An 18,322-nucleotide genomic window follows, 5' to 3' on the forward strand; every position below is an offset into this window, starting at 1 on the left:
ACGTGATGCCCTGCATCCCAGCTGCTTCAGCTCCAGCCATGACCAAAAGGGGCCAAAGTATAGCTTGGGCCATTGCTTCAGAGGATGCAAGCCTCAAGCCTTGGGGGCTCCCACATCGTGTTGGGCCTGAGGGTGCACAGAAGTCAAGAATTGAGGTTTGGGAACCTCTGCCTAGATTTCAGAGGATGTATGGAAATGCCTGCATGTCCAGGCAGAGGTTTGCTGCAGGAGTGGAGTCCTCATGAAGAACCTCTGCTAGGGCAGTGTGGAAGGGAAATGTGGGGTCAGAGCCCCCCACAGAGTCCCCATGGGGGCACTGCCTAGTGGAGCTATGAGAAGAGGGCCACCATCCTCTAGACCCCAGAATGGTAGATCCATCAATAGCTTACACCATGCACTTGGTGCAACCCACAGATGCTCAACACCAGCCATGGAAGCAACCAGGGCGGGGACTATACCCTGCAAAGCCACAGAGGCAGAGCTGCCCAAGGCTATGGGAGCCCACCTCTTGTATCAGCATTACCTGGATGTGAGACATGGAGTCAAAGGAGATTATTTTGAAATGTTAAGGTTTAATGACTGCCCTATTGGATTTTGGACTTGCATCCTTTGTTTTGGTCAATTTCTCCCATTTAAAATGGGTGTATTTACCCAATGCCTGTACTCCCATTGTATCTAGGAAGTGACTTACTTGCTTTTGATTTTACAGGCTCATAGGCAGAAGGGACTTGCCTTGTCTTCAATGAGACTTTGGATCTGGACTTTGGGGTTAATGCTGGATGAGTTAAGACTTTGGGTGACTGTTGGAAGGGCATGATTTTTGTGTCTTGAAATGTGAGGACATGAGATTTGGGAGGGGCCATGGATGGAATGTTGTGGTTTAGCTGTGTCCTCACCCAAATCTCATCTTGAATTGCAGTTTCCATAAGCCCCACCTGTCATGGGAGGGACCTGGTGGGAGGTAATTGAATCATGGGGGTGGTTTCCCCCATGCTGTTCTCATGATAGTGAGTGAGTTCTCATGGCATTATGATGGTTTTATAAGGGGCTCTTCCCCAATTCACTTGGCACTCATTTTCTCTCCTGCTGTCCTGTAAAGAGGTGCTTTCCACCATGATTGTAAGTTTCCTGAGGCTTCCCCAGCCATGTGGAGCTGTGAGTCAATTAAACCTCTTTTCTTATAAATTAACCAGTCTCAGGTATTTCTTTATAGCAGCGTGAGAATGGACTAATACAACCCATTAGCAGTCACTACTCATCCCCACAACCCCTGGCAATCTCTAATCTACTGTCTATCTCTACGGATTTACCTATTCTGGATATTTCTTATAAATGAAATCATACAATATGTGATCTTTCACATATGTCCTCTTTCACTTAGCATCCTGTTTTCAGGGTTCATCCATGTTGTAGCATTAATCAGTACTTCCTTCTTTTTAAGGCTGAATAATATTCTGTTGTATGGATATTCTATATTGTGTTTTTCTATTCATTCACTGATGGACATTGGATTGATTCCATTTTTTGGCTCTTAAAAATATGCTGCTATGAATATTCATGCACAACTTTTTTGTATGAACTTATGTTTTCAATTTTCTTTGGTGTAGAGCTAGGAGTGGAATTGTTGGGTGGTATGATAACGATATGTTTAACTTGTTGAGGAACTGCTAGACCATTTCCAAAGCACCCACACAATTTTGCAATCCCACCAGCCCTGTACAAGGGTTCCAGTTTCTCTATATCCTCAATAACACATGTTATTATCTTTTTTATTGTGGCTATCCCAGTAGATGCAAAGTGGTATATTTTTGAGGTTTTGATTTGCATTTCCCCAGTGACTAATGATGTTCAGCATTTCCTGTGCTTACTGGCAATTTGTATATTTTCTTCAAAGAAATGTCCAATCAGAGACTTTGCCCCTCTTTAACTAGGTTGTTTGTCTTTTTATTGTTGAGTTTAAGATAGATAGATAGATAGATAGATAGATAGATAGATAGATAGATAGATAGATTCTAGATACAAATACTTCATCAGATATGTGAATTGCAACTATTTTCTCTCCTTTTTGTGGGTTTTCTGGCCCTTGCTTCTTTCACTGCTTTGTGAACCTTTTTTGAGAGGTCTGTTTATGTATCCCAGAGTTTTTCACAAAACTGCTTTCCATTTTTGCTTGTATCTTCTCCTTTGGCTCCCACCATGAACACTGGGAGAGGGTACAGATTCAAAGGCAAACATCATGTTGGGCTAGGCTCTGAACTCAACTCCTAAGTCTGAATCCCAGCTCTGCTCTTATCCTAGCTTCTCTGAGCCTAGGTTTTCCCACCTATACAATGGGAATATTAATGCCAACCTTTCAGTTTTCAAAATTAAGTGAGATAGTGTCAGGCCCCTTTACCACCATCATCTCACTTAAGCCTCACAATCAACCTGTGCATAGATATTCTTTTTTTTTTTTTTTTGAGACAGAGTCTCGCTCTGTCACCCAGGCTGGAGTGCAGTGGTGTGGTCTCAGCTCACTGCAACCTCTGCCTCCCGGGTTCAAGTGACTCTCCTGTGTCAGCCTCCTGAGTAGCTGGGACTACAGGCACGTGGCACCATGCCCGGCTAATTTTTTGCATTTTTAGTAGAGATGAGGTTTCACCTTGTTAGCCAGGATAGTCTTAATCTCCTGACCCTGTGATTCCCCCACCTCGCACTCCCAAAGTGCTGGGATTACAGGCGTGAGCCACTGCGCCCAGCCCTGTGCATAGATATTCTTATCCCCATTTTACAAATGAGGAGGCCAGGTGCAGTGACTCACACCTGTAATCCCAGCACTTTGGGAGGCCAAGGCAGGTGGATTGCTTGAGCTCAGGAGTTCCAGACCAGCCTGGGCAACATGGCAAAACCCCGTCTTCAAAAAATACAAAAAATTGGCTGGGCGAAGTGGTTCATGCCTATAATCCCAGCACTTTGGGAAGCTGAGGCGGGCGGATCACGAGGTCAGGAGATCAAGACCATCCTGGCTAACACGGTGAAACCCCATCTCTACTAAAAATACAGAAACAAAATTAGCCGGGCGTGGTGGCGGGCACCTGTAGTCCCAGCTACTTGGGAGGCTGAGGCGGGAGAATGGCGTGAACTGGGAGGCGGAGGTTGCAGTGAGCCAAGATCGCGCCACTGCACTCCAGCCTGGGCGACAGAGCACGACTCCGTCTCAAAAAAAAAAAAAAAAAAAATAGCCAGGCGTGGTGGTGTGCGCCTGTAGTCCCAGCTACTTAGGAGACTGAGGTGGGAGGATCACTAGAGCACAGGAGGTCAAGGCTGCAGTGAGCCATGATCTCACCACTGCATTCCAGGTGATGTAATGAGACCCTGTCAAAAAAATAAAAATAAAAAAAAGAGGAAAACTAAGGGTTTTTTTGTTTTTTTTTTTTTATTATTATACTCTAAGTTCTAGGGTATATGTGCACAACGTGCAGGCTTGTTATGTAGGTATACATGTGCCATGTTGGTTTGCTGCACCCATCAACTCGTCATTTACATTAGGTATTTCTCCTAATGCTATGCCTCCCCTAGCCCCCCAATTGTTTGGTCAACCAAGCATTCTTTTTACATACCAGTAATCATCAACTGTCCAAATGGCTAGATATTTGGGCAAATTCCCAAGAAGCCTGTTTCCAAAAAAAAAAAAAAAAGGGCTACAGGTTGGAAAATGAAAACCTAGCTGTATGAATTTTTTCTTTTTTATTAGGAATCTATATTAAGGGAATGCTAGGTGTCAGACCCTCCATTAGGCACCGGAGCAATGAATACATTGAGATATGGTCTGTGCCTTCACGGAGCTCACAGTCAGGTGGCAGAACAAACACTCAAAAGTCAACAGGCTGCTGAATCAAATGACTGTGACTCGTGTCAAGAGCACAAAGGAAATAAATCAGGAGCTGAGTCAGAACCCACTGACTATGGTCACAGGACCTACTTAAGATGTGGGGACCTGGCTGAGTGCAGTGGCTCATGCCTGTAATCCCAGCACTTTCGGAGGCTGAGGCAGGATGATCACTTGAGCACAAGAGTCTGAGACCAGCCTGGGCAACATAGCAAGACCCTGTCTCTACCAGAAAATGAAAAAATTAGTCGGGCGTGGTGGCATGCACCTGTGGTCCCAGCTACTCTGGAGGCTGAGGCTGGAGAATTGCTTAAGCCCAAGAGTTTGAGGCTGCACTGAGCTATGATTGCACCACTGGGCAACAGAGTAAAACCTTGTCTCAAAAAATAAAAAATGAAGAGATGAGGAGGCCTGAGAAGGCTGCCCTGAAGGTGCCAACAGGTCAGCCAAGACCAGAATGAGCAGATGCTGGCCACATGAGACAGAGAGAGAAGAGGGCCACAAGTAGAGAGGAGATGACCTGGACACAGATGGGGGCAGGAAACAGGGAGACAGTGAGCAAGGGAAAAGGCTCCAAACGAGATAGGAGAGCCTGCAGGGGCCACTCCTGCAGGGTTGGGAAGGGCAGAATGAAGAATGTGAGTTTCTCCCAGGGAAATAGGGAGCCATGGAAGACTTTAGAGCTGAGGAAGCACAATGTTCCAATCCCATCTACCCACCAGTAATCCCAGCAGGGAGTACTTTGGGAGGCTGAGGCAGGCGGATCACCTGAGGTCAGGAGTTCAAGACCAGCCTGGCCAACATGTGAAAGCCCATCTCTAATAAAAATACAAAAATTTGCTGGGTATGGTGGCGTGCATCTGTAATCCCAGCTACTTGGCAGGCTGAGGTGGGAGAATCGCTTGAACGTGGGAGGTGGAGGCTTCAGTGAGCCGAGATTGCACCACTGCACTCCAGGCTGGGTGAGAGAGAGAGACTCCATCTCAACGAGAGAGAGAGAGAGAGAGGCAAGAACAAAGAAAATGAATTTTTGACAGTAAAATTAGTAGCACAGCTTAGATATACTTGCCCTATGTTCTCTATCAGTAACCAGATTTTTATTAAATTTAAGTCAAGTCATCTACCTGGTGCTGTGCATCAAACAGTACATCAAATCTTGCTCTTAATTTCTTTGGGGCATAATAAAATAATTATCCTAAGGGCTTTGTGGATGGATGCACTAACTTTTGGTTACGTTTGTAGTCCCCTTAGAAAGTTGCTTTTGAACACAGAAACACTGTTTGACTGTTGGTGTCCCACTCTCTGAGTCTCAGTTTTCTCATCTGTAAAATGGGGGATAAGATTACTTCTATCCCCATGGGGGTTATTGTAAGGAATCAATTATATGATGTACATATAGTGGTTAGTCCAGGGCCTGGCACAGAATAAATATTCAATAAATATTAACTATAATTTTAATATGATGATTCATTATTATGACTAATATAGCTCCTGGCTTCCCCTTTGGCCTTATCTCATCTCTCTCCTCTCTCCTCTCTTTTCTTTCCTTTCTTGTACCCTCTCCTCTCTCTTTCACTCCTACAGCTCAGCCACACTGCATTTTTGGGGGAACCTTCAATAAAAAAGTTCTTTCCCCCCTCCAGACCTTTATAATTGCCATCCTCCCTGCCAGGCATCCTCTCCCCACTGCTCTCTGCAGGCCTGGCTTCTTCTCAAACCTTCAGGTCTCAGTCTACCCGCTTTCTGCTAAAAAAAAAAAAAAAAAAAAAAGAAAGAAAAAAAAAACTGCCTCCTCCACCCCACTTTCTTTGCCTTAATAATATTCTGTATTCATCTTATTTATTTGCATGTTTACTTATTTTTTATCTCCACCAGAAAGTAAGCCTCATGAGGGCAGGGAGCAGTGCCAGCCACACAGGTGATACTCAAGAAGTAGTTTTCAAATAAATGAATTAATGAATGGCTGTCTATCTAGGACAGTGGTTCTCAATTCTAGCTGCACTCAGGATAACCTGAAAAACTTTCAAAAAAAATTCTGATGCTGGGGTCCCACCCCCAGAGAGCCTGATTCAGTTGGTTTGGGAAGGAACTTGGGTATAGGAATTTTTTAAGCTTCCCACCCCAGGTAATTCTAAGTTGTAGCTAGAATTGGGAACCATGAATACAGGGAGATATAAAAATATAACTTTGGAGAGTTTCATCTCCGGTCTTCACTGGCAGCAATCCCATAGGTACTGCTGTCTCATCCAGGGTATCATGTGGGATGTAGCAAGAGTTCTGATCTGAAGACCAGAAGGAAAGGACAAAGTACTTTCCGCATTTTCCTGGCTTAGGGCAGTGGAGTAGCTTTGCCGTCTGGTGTGAAGTGTCATGAACTCTCAGAACATTAGACCTACCGGTATTCAGTGCCAGTTATCAAAATTTATGGGGTTACTCTGGACTCTTTTTCTTTGAGGTGTGGATGCCAGGAGTTGCCTGGCACAGCCTCATGACTGTCTTGCTGTCCCCCACAGCAACCTTTTTGAGGTTCAGCATAGAAACGGTCACCGTCACTTCTGACTTCTGCCCAACTTTCCCCCCGTGGGTATTTAGGTGTCATGTGTCCATCCAGGGAAGGGTTGTATAAATAAGTTTGAAATAACCAGCTGCAGTGACCATGAGATCATTAGCATTTACTACAGGAGAGAGGACCTTGCTCACTCTCCTATCAAAGTGTGGCCTTCACTGGTTCAAGGTATCTGGTCAAGACCTGAACACTGTTATTCCGTTTTGCCAACATGAGCCTAGGCCCAGAGCAAAGAGAAGAGTCACTGCAGGAGACTCCTGCATGCCTTATGAAATACGTGATGAGAACCCATGTGTTCTATATTCTAAGAGTGAAGTGTCATGAATTCTTAGAACATTAGACTATGCTCTTGTTCTATAAGATCCATTTGGATAACAGAGGAAAATTAAAACCAGAAAGAAACTGAAGTCCCTTCATTTTAAAATACTTTGCAGGATGAAGAGAGACAGCAACTTGCTGCTTAGCACCCTCAAATACGGGTGGTTGGCTTATGAAATTATGAGCGCTATAGCTTAGAAAAGAACTCAACAATGTCCAAACACCACAAATATAAGTGAACAGACAATGGACGTAGAGGAAAGGTGTGACTTACAAGGAGTCACAGGGAGAATTTCTCTGTGGTGATGGAGCATTTCTGTTTCCTGATTATAGTCATGGTTATTAAAATCTACATGGGTGATATTGTTTGGCTCTGTCCCCACCCAAATCTCAATCTTGAATTGTAGCTCCCATAATCCCCATGTGTCATGGGAGGAACCCAGTGGGAGGTAATTGAATCATGGGGCCAGTTTCCCCCATGCTGTTCTTGTGATAGTGGGTGAGTTCTCACAAGATCTGATGGTTCTGTAAGGGGCTTCCCCCTTCGCTCAGCACTCATTCTTTTCTCTCTTGCCACCATGTGAAGAAGGACATGTTTACTTCTCCTTCTGCCATGATTATAAGTTTCCTGAGGCCTCCCCAGCCCTGTGGAACTGTGAGTCAATTAAACCTCTTTCTTTTATAAATTACCCGGTCTCAGGTATGTCTTTATTAACAGCGTGAGAACAGACAATTACAGTAAATTGGTACCACAGAGAGTGGGGAGCTGCTATAAAGATACCAGAAAATGTGGAAGCAACTTTGGAACTGGGTAACAGACAGAGGTTGGAACAGACAGAGGTTGGAGGGCTCAGAAGAAGACAAGAAAATGTGGGAAAGTTTGGAACTTCCTAGAGACTTGGAGGCCTCAGAAGACAGGAAGATGTAGGAAAGTTTAGAACTTCTTAGAGACTTGTTGAATGGCTTTGACCAAAATGCTGATAGTAATATGGACAATGAAGTCCAGGCTAAGGTGGTCTCAGATGGAGATGAGGGACTTGTTGGGAACTAGAGTAAAGGTCACTCTTGCTATGCAAACAGACTGGCGACATTTTGCCCCTGCCCCAGAGATCTATGGAACATTGAACTTGAGACAAATGATTTAGGGGATCTGGCAGAAGAAATTTCTACATGGCAAAGCGCTAAAGAGGAAGCAGATCATAAAAGTTTGAAAAATTTGCAGCCCGATGATGTGATAGAAAAGAAAACCCCGGCCGGGCACAGTGGCTCATGCCTCTAATCCCAGCACTCTGAGAGGCCAAGGCGGGCAGATTACCTGAGGTCAGGAGTTCGAGACCAGCCTGACCAAAATAGAGAAACCCTGTCTCTACTAAAAATACAAAATTAGCCAGGCATGGTGGTGCATGCCTGTAATCCCAGCTACTCGGGAGGCTGAGGCAAGAGAACTGCTTGAATCTGGGAGGTGGAGGTTGCAGTGAACCAAGATCACACCATTGCACTCCAACCTGGGCAACAAGAGCGAAACTCCATCTCAAAAAAACAAAAAGAAAGAAAGAAACCCCATTTTTTCTGGGGAGAAATTCAAGCCAGCTGCAGAAATCAAATGTTAATCACCAAGACAATGGGAAAAATGTCTCCATGGCATGTTAGAGACTTTGAAGGCAGCCCCTCCCATCACAGGCCTGGAGGCCTAGGAGGGAAAATTGTTTCATGGGCCAGGCCCAGGGACTCCCTGCTGTGTGCAGCCTCTGGACATGGTGCCCTGCATCCCAGCTGTTTCAGCCCCAACTGTGGCTAAAAGGAGCCAAGGTACAGCTTGGACCATTGCCTCAGAGGGTGCAAGTCCCAAGTCTTGGCAGCTTCCATGTAGTGTTAGTCCTGAGGGTGTGCAGAAGACAATAACTGAGGTTTGGGAACCTCCACCTAGATTTCAGAGGATGTATGGAAATGCCTGGATGTCCAGGCAGAAATTTGCTGCAGCGGCAGAGCCCTCATGGAAAACCTCTGCTAGGGAAGTATGGAAGGGAAATATGCAGTAGTAGCCTCCACATAAGGTCCCCACTGGGGCACTGCCTAGTGGAGCTGTGAGAAGAGGGCCACTGTCCTCCAGAACCCAGAATGGTAGATCCATCAACAGCCTGCACCATGCACCTGGAAAAGCCACAGGCACTCAATGCCAGCCTGTGAAAGCAGCTAGGGAAGGGGGCTGTACCCTGCCACAGGGGTGGAGTTGTCCAAGGCCATGGGAACCCACCTCTTACATCAGTGTGACCTGGATGTGAGACATGGAGTCAAAGGGGATCATTTTGGAAATTTAACGTTTAATGACTGCTCTATTGGATTTTGGACTTGCATGGGGCCTGTAGCCACTTTGTTTTGGCCAATTTCTCCCTTGTGGAACAGATGTATTTGCCCAATGCCTGTACCCCCATTGTATCTAGGAAGTGACTAACTTGCTTTTGGTTTTGCAAGGTCATAGGTGGAAGGGATTTGTCTTGTCTCAGATGAGACCTTGGACTTGGACTTTTGGATTAATGCTGGAATGAGCTGAGACTTAGGGGGACTGTTGGAAAGGCATGATTTTGTCTTGAAATGTGAGGACATGAGATTTGAGAGGGGCCAGGAGTGCAATGATATGGTTTGGCAGTGTCCTCACCCAAATCTCATCTTTAATTGTAGTTCTCATAATCCCCACATGTCATGGGAGGGACCTGGTAGGAAGTAACTGAATCATGTGGCCAGTTTCCCCCATGCTATTCATGTGATAGTGAGTAAGTTCTCACAAGATCCGATGGTTTTATAAGGGGCTTCCTCCTTCACTCAGCACTCATTCTTCCCTCTCCTGCTGCCATGTGAAGAAGGACATGTTTGCTTCCCTTTCCACCACAATTGTAAGTTTCCTGAGGCCTCCCCAGCCATGCTGAACTGTGAGTCAATTAAACCTCTTTCCTTTATAAATTGCCCAGTCTCAAGTATGTCTTTATTAGCAGCATAAGAATGGATGAATACAATGGGACAAAATTCCATAGAAGTATACACATATGAAAAAAGAGTAGGCTAGGCATCGTGGCTCATGTCTATAATACCAACAGTTTCGGAGGCCGAGGCAGGCAGATAATTTGAGCTCTGAAGTTCAAGACCAGCCTGGGTACCATGGCACAACCTCATCTCTACAAAAAATACAAAAATTACCTGGTAGTGGTAGCACTCACCTGTAGTCCCAGATACTTGGGAGGCTGAGGTGGGAAGATCACTTCAGCCAGGGAAGTTGAGGTTGCAGTGAGCCAAGATCATGCCATTGCACTCCAGCCTGGGTGACAGAGCGAGATCCTGTCTCAAGAAAAAAAAAAACACTGACACTGGTACAAATCTATTCACTCAGGAGTTATATTAATATAATATCACTATAATAATAATATTTTAAAATATTTTTTGAAGACAGACCAGGAGAAGGTGGGAGAAAATTTTGCAAAATATGTAACAGATCAAGGAATATTATTCAATTATTCAGTACAGTTGCCACTAGACACATTTGGCTATGGAGCACTTGAAAAATGGCTAGTACTACAGCTTTGAATAATATTTTGGACATGTTGGATTGAATAAAATATATATTATTGAAGTTAATTTCACCTACTTATTTTTACTTTTTTGATGTGGTTACTAGAAAATTTAAAATCACCTGTGTGTCTCCCATTATATTTCTGTTGCACAGTGCTGGTTCATAATATGTAAAAGTTTCCCACAGCTCAGTAAGAAAACACATACCGACAGAAAACTAGACAAAGGGTATGGGTACAAAACTCATCAAGAAGAAATACATAGGATCAATAAATATTCATTTATACATACATTTGTTAATTCAACACATACTTATTGCTCTCCTTCTATGTTCCAGGCACTGTGTGGGTCACCAGGGAGAGCTGGCCAGTTTTAGATAAGCTGGAGGTGAAAAGTCTTCTGTGAGGAGATAACACTGGAGCTAAGATCTGAAGTGTGAAAAGATGGCTCAACCTCACCATTAATTAATGGAATCTTATCTTGAGATTCTTCTTCACCCATCAGAATGGGGAAACAATAGATTGATAATATACAGTATTGGCAATGATGTCGGGGAAAGAGCACTTAAATACAATTAGTGGGAGCATAGATTTGGATAACCTTTCTGCAGGGCAATTTGGCTCTATCTCTCCAAATGTAAATCCATATACCCTTTGACACAACAATTCCATTCCTAGAAATTCACCAAAAGCAGAGGCTCAAACGTATGCAAAAATGTATGAATTAGAATGTCCACTGCAGCATATTATGCAATCTCAACAAATTTTAAATAACTAAATGTCTATAGTTATAGGTGAGGCATGACCATTTAAATGAACTACTAGGAAGCCTTAAAAAGAATAAGAGAACCATACTCACAATGTTTATAGAACTCACAATGTTTCTATAAGTTTGAAGCTATTTGAAAATAAAAAGTTACAAAGGAAAGATTGCGCCATAACAAATCAAGACTTTCCCCAAGAATACAAGGATGATGTAACATCAGGAAGTCTATCAATATAACTCATTATTTTAATCACGAAGGGGGAAAGGAAACAAGAATAAGATAGACTTGGACACACTAGCTTGGGAAGTTGCCCACCCCATATTAAGTGGGAAAAAAAGCAAATTGCAGAACACATGTAGTATGATATTGTTTGTATTTTTATATTTTTTATTTTTTCAGATACAGGGTCTTGCTCTGTCACCCAGGCTACAGTGCAGTGGTTCAACCATAGCTCACTGTAACCTCAAACTCCTGCGCTCAAGCAATCCTCTCGCCTCAGCCTCCTGAGTAGCTGGGACTACAGGTACATGCCACCATACCTGGCTTTTTTTTTTTTTTTTTTTTTCTGAAACAGGGTCTTTCTCTGTCACTCAGGCTGGAGTGCAGTGGCACAATCATAGCTCACTGCAGCCTTGAACACTGGGACTCAAGCAATCCTCCCACCTCAGCATCCCCAAGTAGCTGGGACTACAAGCATGTGTCACCACGCCAGCTAATTTTTTGTAGATACAGGGTCTCCCTATCTTGCCCACGTTGGTCTTGAACTCCTGGACTCAAGTGATCCCCTGCCTTGGCCTCCCAAAGTGTTGGGATTACAGGCATGAATCACTGCACCTGGCATCCAGCTAATTTTTAAAATTTTTTGTAGAGACAAGGGTCTTGCTATGTTGCCCAGGCTGGTCTTGAACTCCTGGACTCAAGCGATCCTCCTGCCTCAGCCTCCCAAAGTGCTGGGATTACAGGTATGAGCCACTGCACCTGGCCTATTCATATGCTTAGAACAAAGAGAGAAAAAAAAACACAAACTTCTGTGTGTCTGTGCCTGTGTGTGTGTACAATTACTGTACCAAACTAGCCACGTGACTATGGACAAATTGCTTTGACTTCTTTGTGCCTCAGTTTTCCCATCTGTAAAATGGAAACCACAAAGCACCTAGCTCATAGTGTTGTGAGGACCAATACAATAATCCTTGAAAAACATTTAACACAGTGTCTGTCATATACTAAATGCCCCATAAATACTATCTGTTATCATTGTTATTTTGTCAAAGAAAGACTTAAGGCCAAAACATTTAGAGAAGAAAAGATTTTACTTCAAAAGAAATACAAGAGAATCCACCTTCAAAAAGACCAGCTAGCCAAAGCAAAACACAAGTATTTAAAAGAAAACAGATGCAAAGTTGCCAAGGTCACTGAGTTGTTTTATATTAATCTGTTCCTGGAAAACAAACAGTATCTTTCTGAGTATATTACAATATCCACAAAGGAAGTAACCCGTGTTTAGACATCATAGTTGCAAAAGGTAGTGATGAAGTTGTCTTTGCCAAAATTTATGGGAAGTACTCAAGGTTTTAATATTTGAGGGATCAGGACTAGACAGACTGACTCTGTTATTCTTGGTTTACCTCAGGGTGAAAATTGCTGTTTCTCTCTCCTGACTATGATACATGATGTGCTTAGTCATAATGGAAGCAGGAGAAAGTGTCAGTTTTCTTTTCATATTATTCATGCGGGGAAAAAATCTAGAATCAGATGCACCAAACTGCTAATAAGGGTTATCTCTGGGAAGTAAGATTAGGGAAAGAGATTTACTATTGACTGTATGTGCTTCTGTAGCATCCACATGTTTTACATGTTCACAAATTGCATTAGTAATTTTTAAAAGAACAAATAAGATCATATAAATTTTGAGTATCTAAAGCTGCCCTGTTTCTTCCTAGTTCTTCCACACCAGATGGAATAGTTTACATTCTAAGCTCTTCAGAAAAAGATTTATAAACCATGCATTTTCTCTAAAATCCATTTCCACTGCTTCAGTCTGTCACATCTGCCAGGAGAACCTCAGTATAAAATTCCAATTAAAAGAGGAAAAGAATTACAGTGACATGTTGGGGAGGCAGGGAAAGAATTCTTTCTGCTTCACTGTTAGTTCTCTACCCTTAAGCCCGAGACCCCCCCAGCCATGGAAATCCTTCACAATGAAATCTCCGAGCTGGAATCTCTCACTCTCGTCCCTCTCCTCATCTTCTTACTTTTACCCAGCAGATCTACCCGTGGGCACCCCTTTTCCCAAGTACCAGGGGAGAAAATGGATTCAGGAAAGGATTTGTGGGGAGAGGAGAGCCCACACTTAATACTGAAAGAGGCTTTTCATCTGTTTCTCAAGCCAACAGCAGCCCCATTCCCAGATTCACTCAAGGTCTCCCTTACATGTCCCTGGAAAGAAGGAGGGTCACATACAAGACGCCAGAGTGGCAGCAGGTGATGAAGGTGGGGCAGGATTCACCTGTGGCTTGCACCCAAATCCCCTTCAGCCAGGTCACCAAGCACAGCCTCTCTGCCTTGTATCAAACAACTCAAATGGCCAGGGACCCTCATTTCACCTGTGCTCATGGGCAATGCACAGGTGATAGATGTACCCTTCTACGTGACAGACTGGCTGTTCTTCCCACTTTTTTGGTCACTGCTACTGAGAACACGAAACTGTTTTTTCATCCAAACAGCCAGGAGTTGCCATTTAGAAAAGAGAGGGGACTTCATTATTTTTCCTATGGTTACAGCAACATGAATGCATCATCATAGCTATCATCTCAGAACTGTGTTTTCCAAGGCAGCACAATAGGTCGGTTTGGGAAGGTCTGAATTTATATAATTCTAAACTGGATTATGAGCTCAGAATTTAGGGTTCTAATATTCTGTGCAGTGATTTTGATTGTAAAGCCTCTAAAACAGCTTCTCAGCAGTTTGGGAGGCTGAGGCAGGTGGATTGCTTGAGGTCAGGAGTTTGACACCAGCCTGGACAACATGACAAAACCCCATCTCTACCAAAAATACAAAAAAAAAAAAAAAATTAGCTGGTTGTGGTGGTATGCACCTGTAGTCCCAGCTACTCAGGAGGCTGAGGTGGAAGGATTACTCTCCCCAAAGATCCAGCAAAGGTAGAGAAGATTCTGGTACACCCCAAAGATTGCAGATTTAGAATAAGAGCAAGGCAGGAAGTGGCAATTCACAGCAAAAGCTAACATTTATTGAGCACACACTATGTGCGGAGCCAATACCAACCACTTGACACACATTAATTGAATGTGAAGTGGGCACTATTACTATTGCCCCCGATTTACAGATGAGGGCACTAAGGCTTAGGAAAGCTGAAAACTTGCCTTAGCTCTTGCAGATGATAAGACATGGAATTTGAACTCAGATCTCTGAATTTCAAGCCCATGGTCTATTACATACTTCCTTGGAATAAATTTAAAGACGGTGGGCATCTTGACCTTGAAGGACATTAAGGATAGTTACATAGACCAGAGGTTTTCAATCCTGTGAAGCATAAAAATTATAATAATAGGCTGGGTAAGGTGGCTCATGCCTATAATCCCAGCACTTTGGGAGGCTCTGGCAGGTGGATTGCTTGAGGTCAGGAGTTTGAAACCAGCCTGGGCAACATGGCAAAACCCCATCTCTACCAAAAATCAAAAAAACAAAAATTAGCTGGGTGTGGTGGTATGCACCTGTAGTCCCAGCTACTCAGGAGGCTGAAGTGGAAGGATTACTTGAGCCCAGGAGGTCGAGGCTGCAGTGAGCCAAGATTGTGCCACTCCACTCCAACCTGGGTGACAGAATGAGACCTCATCTCAAAAAAAAAATTTTTTTAATGATAATAATAATGCAAGAGCAACTCAACCATCTATCAACAGCTGAAGGGATAAACAAAATGCAATGTATCCTTACAAAGGAATGTTATATATATCCCTACAATGGAGTATTGTTCATCCTTAAAATGGGAAAAAATTCTGACACATGCTATAACATGGATGAACTTTGAAGCATTATTATATCTAAGTAAAAGAATCCAGTCCCCCCAAAAAACAAATACTGCATAATTTCACTTGCATGAGGTACCCAGAATAGTCAAATTTATAGAGTCAGAAGGAATTGTGGTTGTCAGGGGCTGGGGAGAGAATGAATGGGAGTGAGTATTTTACAGGTATGGAGTTTCCGTTGGGGAAGATGAAAATTCCAGAGATAGATGGTGGGTCATGGTTGCACAGCAATGCGAATGTACATAATGCCACTAAACCGTGTACTTAAAAATGATTAAAAGATTAAATTGTAGGCATATTTTACCACAACAAAAAAATCACACACAAAAAACATGTGCCACCTGGTCCCCACATCAGTTAAATCAGAATCTCTCCATGATAGAGCCTGGTTCTCTGTATTTTTTTTTACTACCCAGGTGGTTCTAATGAACACCCAAGCTGGAGAACTCCAGAATTCATGACTTAGAATTCGGGAACTCACCTTGCTGGAAGTCCCTAACATTGTTTTTAGTTCTCGCTCTCTCATTCACACAAGAGGCCTAAAAGCAATTCCTCTTCATTGTTGAGTCTTCCCACTTGTTGCTGACTAAGGTGGCCCAGATCCAAGAATTAATGGAAGGTTCCAGAAGCAGAAAGCTCTGTGGTATACTGGGTATTTCTCTGGCTTGTAATTGTCTGCATATGTCTAATCCCCCTTAATAGTCCAGGAAGAGGAGCAATTATTACTGAAGTGCTGTGATTTCAGAATCAAGGAAGAGGTTCTCAGTGAAATCTGTAATTCACAGCACTGATGGAGTCCTTCTGTACATAACTTCTTCTTTTTTTTTTTTCCTTTGATACAAGGTCTCACTCTGTCATCCAGGCTGGAGTGCAGTGGCACGATCATAGCTCACTGCAGCCTCAAACTCGTGGACTCAGGTGATCCTGCCACCTCAGCCTCCTGAGAAACTTAGACTACAGGTGTGCGCATACATAACTTTTAAATAAATATTTCCAGTCTTCTTTGGGCTACAGCACAACTGTTGGGTGACTCTTAGCCATGGGATGATAAAGAGAGCTTATTTTTCAAAACTGTGTGTTCTTTTTATTTTGAAAAATTGCAGGCCTCAAATATAAGTGAGCAAATAAGACAATGACCTATATAATCACCAAAATGCATCAATAGTTAACATTTTTTGCCATTTTTATTCTTATTTTGCTGAAAATTTAGGTACAGGTTGCAATAATATCAGTTCTAGATAATGCAGCCTGTATCTTCTGTAGAAAAAAAAATTATCTTGTGTAACTAAAATACAAATATCACACTCAAGAAATTTAACATTATTATTATCTAACATTTACTCTACACTCGAATTTCCCCAATTATCCCGAAGATATCTGTAATTGCTACTTATTTATTAATCCTAGACACGATCAAGGATCATACCTTGCATATAATTGTTAGGTTCATCTAGTTTTCTTTAATCTAGGAGAGTCTCCTGATGTGTTTGGGTGGGTGGGTGTGCATGTCTTTCACGACATTGACTTTTTAAAAATAATTTCAAGCCATTTGTCTTGCAGAAAGTTGCTGAAATAGAATTTACCCTATTATTCCCTCTTAATTAAAAAAAGCTAGGTATATTGAGAAAACTACATAGGGCCAGGTGCAGTGGCTCATGCCTGTAATCCCAACACTCTGAGAGGCCGAGGCAAGTGGATTGCTTGAGGCTGGAAGTTCGAGACCAGCCTGGCCAACATGGTGAAACTCTCTCTGCTAAAAATACAAAAATTTGCCACGCGTGGTGGCAGGCACCTTTAGTCTCAGCTACTCAGGAGGCTGAGGCGGGAGAATGGCTTGAACCCAGGAGGCAGAGGTTGCAGTGAGCTGAGATCACGTCACTGCACTCCAGCCTGGGCAACAAAGCAAGACTCTGTCTCTGGAAAAAAAAAAAAAAAAGAAGGAGGAGGAGGAGCGGGAGGAGGAGGAGGAGAAGGGAGAAGAGAAGAGAAGAGAAAAAAGAAAAGAAAAGAAAACTACACAGGTAAAATGTCCTTGCTAGGGTATTTTATCAGGAGGCACATGATGTCATTTGGTCAAGATTCTCTTATTATTAAAGGGAGAAGAACAGTATCTGGCCTTCATTTCAGCAGCAAGCAGTCTCTGAATACCTCTTCTTTGCCTGGCAGTGTACTATGTCCTGCAGACCTCAAAGATGCCCTCAAAAACTTCACATTCTGCGGGGAAACAGAAATATTCATGCACTCATTCAGTCAATAACATATTTCTTGAGCTCCAACAATGTGCCAGACACCACTCTAAGTACTAGAAACAAGGATGATATTTAAATATTTAACAAGTTTGGCATGAGCACAGAATCAGAGAAGATGCTCTGCTGAGCCCAATAACCCTTAAGTTGCTGGATCATGGGGAAACCGGGGAAAATGCAGAGGAGCAAGTGGGATGGCTGGGATATTGGGGAAGGTAGACAAGCTTCAGAGTAGCTGCTATTTATCAATGAGTACAGAGTATTTCAACATTTTAACAGCTGGGAATGACAGCCGTGGCTTGGGCATGGAGATGAAAAATTCAGCCAAGGTCCCTGACTTCATGGATTGACCTTCTAGTGCAGGAGTGGGCGAACTTCTTTGGTAAATGACCAAATAGTAAATATTTTTGGCCTTGCAGGCCCTACATTCTCTGGACAGAGAGGCAAAGTCCCAACTACTCAACTCTGTCTTTGCAGCACAAAAGTAGTGCGTCAGTCCATTTTGCACTGCTATAAAGAAATACCTAACACTGAATGATTTATAAAGAAAGGAGGTTTGTTTGGTGCATGGTTCTGCAGGCTAAACAAACATGGCGCCAGTATCTTCTTCCGGTGAGGACTCAGGAAGCCTTTACTCATCGTGGAAAGCAAGGGGAAAACAATTGTGTCATGTGGCGAGACAGAGAGAGAGAGCAAGAGAACGATGCCAGGCTCTTTTAAACAACCAGCTCTCACATGAACTAACAGAGTGAGAACTCATTACTGCAGGGAGGGCACCAAGCCATTAATGAGGGTCTGCCCCCTGACCACAACATCTCCCACCACGCCCCACCTCCAACATTGGGGATCACGTTTCCACATGAGATTTGGAGGGAACAAACATCCAAACTGAGGTAGGAGGCGGGACTTGACTCCAGACCAGATTGAAGACCGGCTGAAACAGGGAAAAGGCAC

The 18,322-nt window shown here is 43.2% G+C and overlaps 1 protein-coding gene and 1 long non-coding RNA gene across 4 annotated transcripts in view; one reads left to right on the forward strand and one right to left on the reverse strand.

Moving 5' to 3' along the window:
- The window catches only part of LOC106635409 (uncharacterized), a 281,598-nt gene that overhangs the window by 223,304 nt on the left and 39,972 nt on the right, over positions 1-18,322 (reverse strand). Inside the window, exon 2 of one of the 2 annotated variants that reach the window (XR_008620511.2) lies at positions 9,965-10,082. The exons of the other annotated variant lie outside the window; for it this stretch is intronic. This is a non-coding gene — a long non-coding RNA (uncharacterized LOC106635409). The remainder of the gene's footprint in view (positions 1-9,964; positions 10,083-18,322) is intronic. 2 annotated transcript variants of the gene reach the window in all.
- The window catches only part of TMEM233 (transmembrane protein 233), a 49,549-nt gene that overhangs the window by 15,967 nt on the left and 15,260 nt on the right, over positions 1-18,322 (forward strand). The window lies entirely within an intron of this gene.

Source organism: Pan paniscus, chromosome 10 (assembly GCF_029289425.2).
Source record: "Pan paniscus chromosome 10, NHGRI_mPanPan1-v2.0_pri, whole genome shotgun sequence".
Lineage (NCBI taxonomy): Eukaryota > Metazoa > Chordata > Mammalia > Primates > Hominidae > Pan > Pan paniscus.